The sequence below is a fragment of the Marmota marmota genome, unplaced genomic scaffold (assembly GCF_001458135.2).
Source record: "Marmota marmota marmota unplaced genomic scaffold, marMar, whole genome shotgun sequence".
In the NCBI taxonomy this organism is placed as follows: domain Eukaryota; kingdom Metazoa; phylum Chordata; class Mammalia; order Rodentia; family Sciuridae; genus Marmota; species Marmota marmota.
This window is the reverse complement of record NW_026000172.1, coordinates 519,859-526,791: the sequence shown is the minus strand read 5'-3', so window position 1 is coordinate 526,791 and position 6,933 is coordinate 519,859.

The window sequence follows — 6,933 nt, the reverse complement described above, 5'->3', positions numbered from 1 at the left end:
GACAGTGATCAGAAACTGTGCTAAACAGGTATTGTAAAATTACCAAGGCAGTTGGTTAAAATCTGTGTGAAATAATCATTGGAAAATTATTGAGGCTATTAGCTGTGCCTTTTTAGCCCTTGAGTTTGAACTTACCTGTAACCTCCATTTGAGTCAGCCCCTACTTCCATTTTCCCATGCTCTGGGATAGAGGCTTGGCTGGAATGTTTGTAATGTTTCTACAGGCTGACTTCATGGAGTAGCCTTTGCATTAGGAAGAAAGAAAGAAAGAAAAAAAAAAAAACCTTAAATTTGGGCTCATTATCCTGACAGCCTGACCATTTTACTCTCTATCTAATTCCATGGAGCCCGAGAGAATAGATTTTGGGGCCATTGCTACAGAAGAGGAATCAGGTGGCTGATGATATGTATAAAGCCTGGGAGGAAGGCTAAGGATTGCTCTGAAAGCCTCTTCTTGGGGCACTTGGTGAGAGGTGCCAGGAGAAGAGGCAGGGCTCCTGACCTGCCAGATTGTGACCCATCACTGTTCAGCAACTGTTTTCCCACATAGTTTATTGAGGCATAATTGATATATAATAAATTGCACACCTTTAGGTTGTGCCCTAAGGCACCTTCAGTACAACGAGGATAATAAATGTGTGCATTCTCCTCAGCAGTTTCCTGCTCTCTCTTTTTTACCTTCTTGCTTACAAGGAACTACTGCTTTTCTCACTATAAATAAATTTTAACATATTACATAATCATACACTCTCTATGTTCTCATCCATCTTCTAGCAGTTTTTTTTGCAGTGTCACCCTTTGTGTATATCAGTTCCTTTTCAGTGCTGAGTATTTCTTTGCATTTATTAAAGTTGTCTACCCATTCACTTGGTCCCACTGGATGTACATGCAGAATTCAGCAATCATCAGCACAGTAGCTGCCAACGTTTCCCCATAGTCTTTGTGTAGAACTGTACTTGCATTTCTCTTCCTGATGCCAGGAGTGGAATGTGTGGACCATGAGGTGGCGGTGCACTTAAAGAACCTGCCAAGCTGTTTGCCAAAGTGGAACCCTTTACATTCCTGCCACAGTGTAGACCGTCCCTGCTGCTCCACATCTGCTCCAGTACTGTGTATGGTTATCCTTTCATAATTGTAAGTGTCTTTTCCTTGTACTGGGACGTGAGCCCAGGGCCTCATGCATGTTGGGACATGCTGTGCCACTGTACCACATCCAACCCCCTTTTTCTTGAGCCCAGTGGGGAAATATGTTAAAATCACCATCTCTGTGGTTCCTGGGCTGGATTTCAAGCTTGTAGTACATGGTGGTAGGACCAGGACCCTCTGCCAGAGGATACTGGGTGTGGGTAAGGCTGCCTTCCTCTAGGACCTTCACCTTGGCTCTTGAATCTCTCACATGGTTCCTCTAGATACCAGTGGATGCTACCCACCCAGACTTCAGTGCAGAACAAGCCCTTGCAGAGGTTGTGACTAGCCACCATTCTCTTACTCATATGTCAAACTCTATTTTTTTTTTTTTTTTTGTACCAGAGATTGAACACAGGGGCACTTTACCACTGAGTCACATCCCAGCCCTTTTAAAAAATTTGTTTAGAGCTGAGTTGCTTAGGAACTGGCTAGGTTGCTGAAGGTGGCTTTGAACATGCGATCCTCCTGCCTTAGCCTCCCGAGCCCTTAGGATTGCAGGTATGCACCACCACACCCAGCGCAGGCTGCACTGTTCATGAGCCCAAGGCCTCTGGATCGCTTCCTACCAATGCTGGCCTTCTGGGTTCTCAGTAAGCAGCAGGGGGCGTGGCTGCCATGCTCATGGCAGTGAGCAGAGCTGTCGCACTTCCACCTGCACTGAGCGTCCCCACACTGTGTGCTGCCGACCCATGTCACCTCCACAAGGAAGACACAGGCACAGATAGCAGGGGACACAGTCTCGAGTAGGGCTTACTTCTAGCTCAGGGGAAGAGAGGCATCAAGCCTGGGTTTCAGAGGATGGCTTAAAGGAACAGGCAGGAGGAGACTCAAGGGAAGGGAATATGAGACAGCACCCCTGCTCGTGAGGGGCAAGTGGACTGGGTCTGCAGTATGGCTGTGGAGGGAACGGCAGGGTGGGGCAGCAAGAGCCCTGGATGGCTCTCCCCCACACCCCGCAACATCAGGTTCCACTTACTTCTCATAAAAGTAAGCAGGCCTCCTTCTCTTCCAGAGGGCCAGATGGAATCTCCAGTCAATAGCCCAGCAGGCTGCCAGGGTCAAGGGGACGTATACATCCAAGTTGAGGTTCTGCTAGTCACTTGTACTTGGTGCTGGAAGGGCCCAGGCAACCTAGGAGAGGCAGACCACAGTTAGTTATAGCCCAGCCCAACTCCTCACATCAAGGCAATGTGATGTGAGGAGTTGGGCTGGGCTATAACTAACTGTGGCTTTACCATTTGCTTTTGTTTTTCTAACTATAAAATAAAGTCATGTTGCCATTTAAAAGACATAAAAATGCAGAAGGTTACAAAGAACACAAAAGTTCTTCCATCCTACCAAAGTATTTCTTTGTACATTCTTTCACTTTTTCTAGACATACAAACTCATAGATGTTGTTAATCCTTAAAGATACATTCACACTAAGTGATTTAATACAAATACATCATACCAGATGTAGATCTTTATAGGGTCCAGTTGTGCACTATCCTGTGGACTTAACAAGACTTCTCCATCTCAGCACTGTGAAACTTGGGATAGGCCATTCCTGCCATGGGGGGCTTTCTGTACACTGCAAGATCGTTAGCAGCTCTGAGGCCTCTATCCACTTAAGGCTGAGAGCAAACCTCCTGCAACTGTTTTGACACTCAAAAATGTCTCCAGAAATTGTGAAATGTTCCCACAAAGGGCAAAATCACCCCTATTAGGAATTACAGCTCTAGAGATATGAGAGGAAAACAAGTTCACTGATCTTAGGTGTCTTGCATCTAACCATCAGTTTCTAGGAGTGGCTGGAGGGACTTACATCCATTTTATAGATGATAAATTGGGGCTAAGTTCACGATGCCAACAAATAGAGCAGGTCCTGAACTCAGCCTCCCTGCAGGGACACAATTCACAAACACACCAAGGGAAGGGGTCCCTGCAGGTGTGCAAAGGTCTGAGCCTGCTCTCTGTGCAGTCTCTTGGGCTTCAGACTCAGCACTCATCTCGTTCATCTCCTCTGTGCCAACCCAATCACTTTTGCTCTTACTCCTTTTGTAGGCTGAGGGAGCCAGTTATGCCTACAAAAATAAACACATAAGCAAATAAATAAATAAATAAATAAAATTCTTCCTTCTCCCAGAAAGTCTCCCTAAAGTCATGGGAGAGACAACAATCACACTGAGACAGAAGAAAGGCTTAGGGTTCTGTTGGTGGTAGGGGACTGAGAAGGCAGGAGAAGTCATGTGTGGCAGGCTGTGACAGGCAAGCAAGGAAACTGAGAGAGGAAATCCAGGCTCTGTTAGCAGAAAGACTTCCACTGTTCAGCATAGTGATTTCCAACCATGCTTTAGAATTCTCCCAGATAGAAAAATTTCAACAAAACTTCTTGGGAATGAACATAAGGTTGCTATTGCCTTCATTTCCCAAGAAAGCATTTTTTTAAAAATGCCCCATACATAATCATTATTATCTTATGAAAGAGGCTTTTCAAATTGGAATAGAAATCCAATGTTTCAAAATGAAGTAGGCAGTGGACAAATGTGCAATTACATTTCACCATACAATCGCACAAGCTGGCATATAAGGAACGCAACTGTAAAACTCTCACAAGTTCGCACAGACTGCCCTGGGAAGAAAACTGCCAATCGGGGCCTGGTGCCACCTAGTGGTCAGAAGCGGTTTTGCTTTCATACAGTCCACAGAGCCTGGGAAATACTTGGCTGTTCCACCCGACTCTTTGGTTTATTTAACACTCACAAACACTATGGGCATGAGTGAATAATCACTTGTCATGGTTTGTAATTATACTCTTTTACATACATAGGTAAGTACTACCCTTTTGAATGGGTAACAAGTTACAATTTATAAACTGTTAAAATCATAATTTACACTAGTGAGTTTTTGGTATGCATTTATCACTAAACAGAATTTTGGATTTGTAACAAGTCCACTTCATGGTGTGAACATAACCCTTTATGCTCTGCCACTGTGGCTTATTTTAAATCTGACGTGGTTTGTTCCCTTTTCTCTTCTTTCCTGCCCATCACTAACCTTCGGGAAGGCAAGGTCAGCCTTCTTCCCATCCTAGGCAGTTCTCTCTCCTTGAGCTCACACTCAACAGGAATCTAGAAATTCAGACTTCAGGAACAGCACCAAAAGACCTAAGAAACAGCTATCTCGAAATTTATAAGTGAATTATAACCCCTGATAAGGCACCCTGCAATGGAGCCTTTGTAAAGCCCTCTGTTCCCTCCAATGGGCAGAATCACAGTCTCTGGGACAGGAATCCCCTGAGTTTCTCCTTTGCTAACAGGTCAATAAAACTTTTTCCCTTTTTTCAAAATCATGTCCTCATTATTCGATTGGCTTTGGGGGCAAGGACTGAGCTTGGATCACAGATCCCTCTGCAGGGCTGCACCACGTGCAACATGACAGCCTTCCTCATGGGAGAGCAATGGTGTGGAAAGGAAAGAGGTTCTACAGGAGGTAACGAAGACCACTGGTCACAGGACTACAGGGGTAATCATAAAATCACCGTTTCTTATTCTTAAAATTATTTTAACAATAATGCAACAATAGTGTAAATAATGGCATCATTAGGAATTTCTGGAAATGAAAGATACAAGTGGCCGCACAACATTGTAAGTGAACCTAATGTCATAGAATTATGCACTTGAGAGTTATAATGGCAAATTTTATGTTATATTGTGTGTTAATAGAAACACACAGTATGGAGCAGATGTGGAGCAGCAGGGACGGTCTACATTGTGGCAGGAATGTAAAGGGTTCCACTTTGGCAAACAGCTTGGCAGGTTCTTTAAGTGCACCCCCACTTCATGGTCCACACATTCCATTCCTGGGCAACAGGAAGAGAAATGCAAGTACAGTTCTACACAAAGACTATGGGGAAACGTTGGCAGCTACTGTGCTGATGAGAGCTGAATTCTGCATGTACATCCAATGGGACCAAGTGAATGGGTAGACAACTTTAATAAATGCAAAGAAATACTCAGCACTGAAAAGAAAAGAACTGAGACACATAAAGTATACAACTTCAAAAAATTCTAGAAGATGGACAAGAACATATAGAATGTATAATTATGTCATGTATTATAAATTTATTTATAGTGAGAAAAGCAGTAGTTTCTTTTTTTGTTTGTTTTTGTTGTAGATGAACACAATACCTTTATTTTATTTTTTTATTTTTATGTGGTGCTGAGGATTGAACCCAATGCCTCACACATGCAGGCAAATGCTCTAACACTGAGCTACAACCTCAGCCCAAGCAGTAGTTTCTTGCATACAAGAAAGTAATAAAGGAGTGGAAGAAAACTACTGTTGAGAATGGATACACTTATTATCCTGGTTGTTCTGAAGGTTCCATTGGGTGCAACCTAAATGTGTGCAATATATTATAAATCAATTATACCTCAACAAATTATGTGGGAATAACCCTGATAAATTATATAATACAAGTTCAAACAAACAAAACAAAACAAGAAACCAAGGAACTAAAATAAGATTTGAGTAGAAAGATATCAAGGACAAAATAAATATTACTTTTTTAAAAAAAATATTTGTTTTTAGTTGTAAATGAACACAATATCTTTATTTTATTTGTTTATTTTTAGGTGGTGCTGGGGATCGAACCCAGGGCCTTACACATGCTAGGCAAGAATTCTACTGCTGAGCCACAACTCCAATCCAAAATAAATATTTCTAAACAGAGAAAGATATTTATGTACAAACAAGCCACTGTGAGTACCAGAACATGGTAAAATGTAATGAACACAGAAGCTGGGGCAACAGAGTTTCTGCTAGGGGTCAAGGCTATTTTATTGTAATAGCAAAATACTTCTGCCCTTTTCATTCTAATTCTCTCAAAAGTATACAGTTGACTTTGCCCCAGGCTACAGGAAACAAGGTGAACATACAATGTAGAAAGGGGAATCTAGGTGCCTTCTAATTAGCCAAACAGCAAGATTTGCAGAACTGTAAAATAATGCCAGTCTTTCCATTGGTATTTTTTGTTATCAAAACATATTTTACTAAAAATACTATGTGGGGTAACATGTAACAGTTTAAAATATTTTAGGTACATCTAGTATTTTTTAAGTTCTCAGTTTTAATTCTAAACAGGGAAAATATTGAAAGATACCACAATATAAAGTAAAGCTCTGATATGTTTTATCACTATTTTTTATTCTAAAATTTTTTAGAGTTTCTTCTCTGTTTTCTTCTATTATCCATGCATCACCAAAACTGTATTGTTCAATTCTATTCAATATTGAGATTGTACCTCATGATCAAGTTGGTTTCAATCCAGAGATGCAAAGATGGTTTAATGTACACAAACCAATAAATGTAATTCACCACATTAAGAGCAAAAAACAGGGGCTGGGGCTGGGGTTCAGCGGTAGAGCGCTCGCCTAGCACATGCAAGGCCCTGGGCTCGATCCTCAGCACCACATAAAAATAAATAAATAAAATGAAGATATTGTGTCCAACTACAGCCAAAAAATAAATATTAAAAAAAGAACAAAAAGCACATAGTCATCTCAATAGATGTAGAAAAAGCATCCGGCTAAGTGCAGTGCCTGTTCATGTTTAAAATACTAGAGGAAAATAAGGATGGAAGGAACTTATGTCCACATGATAAAGGCTATCTATGAAAATCCCAAGGCCATCATTATACTGAACAGGGAAAAACAGGAAAAAAGGAAGCATTTTCTTTAAAATCTGCAACATGACAAGTTCATT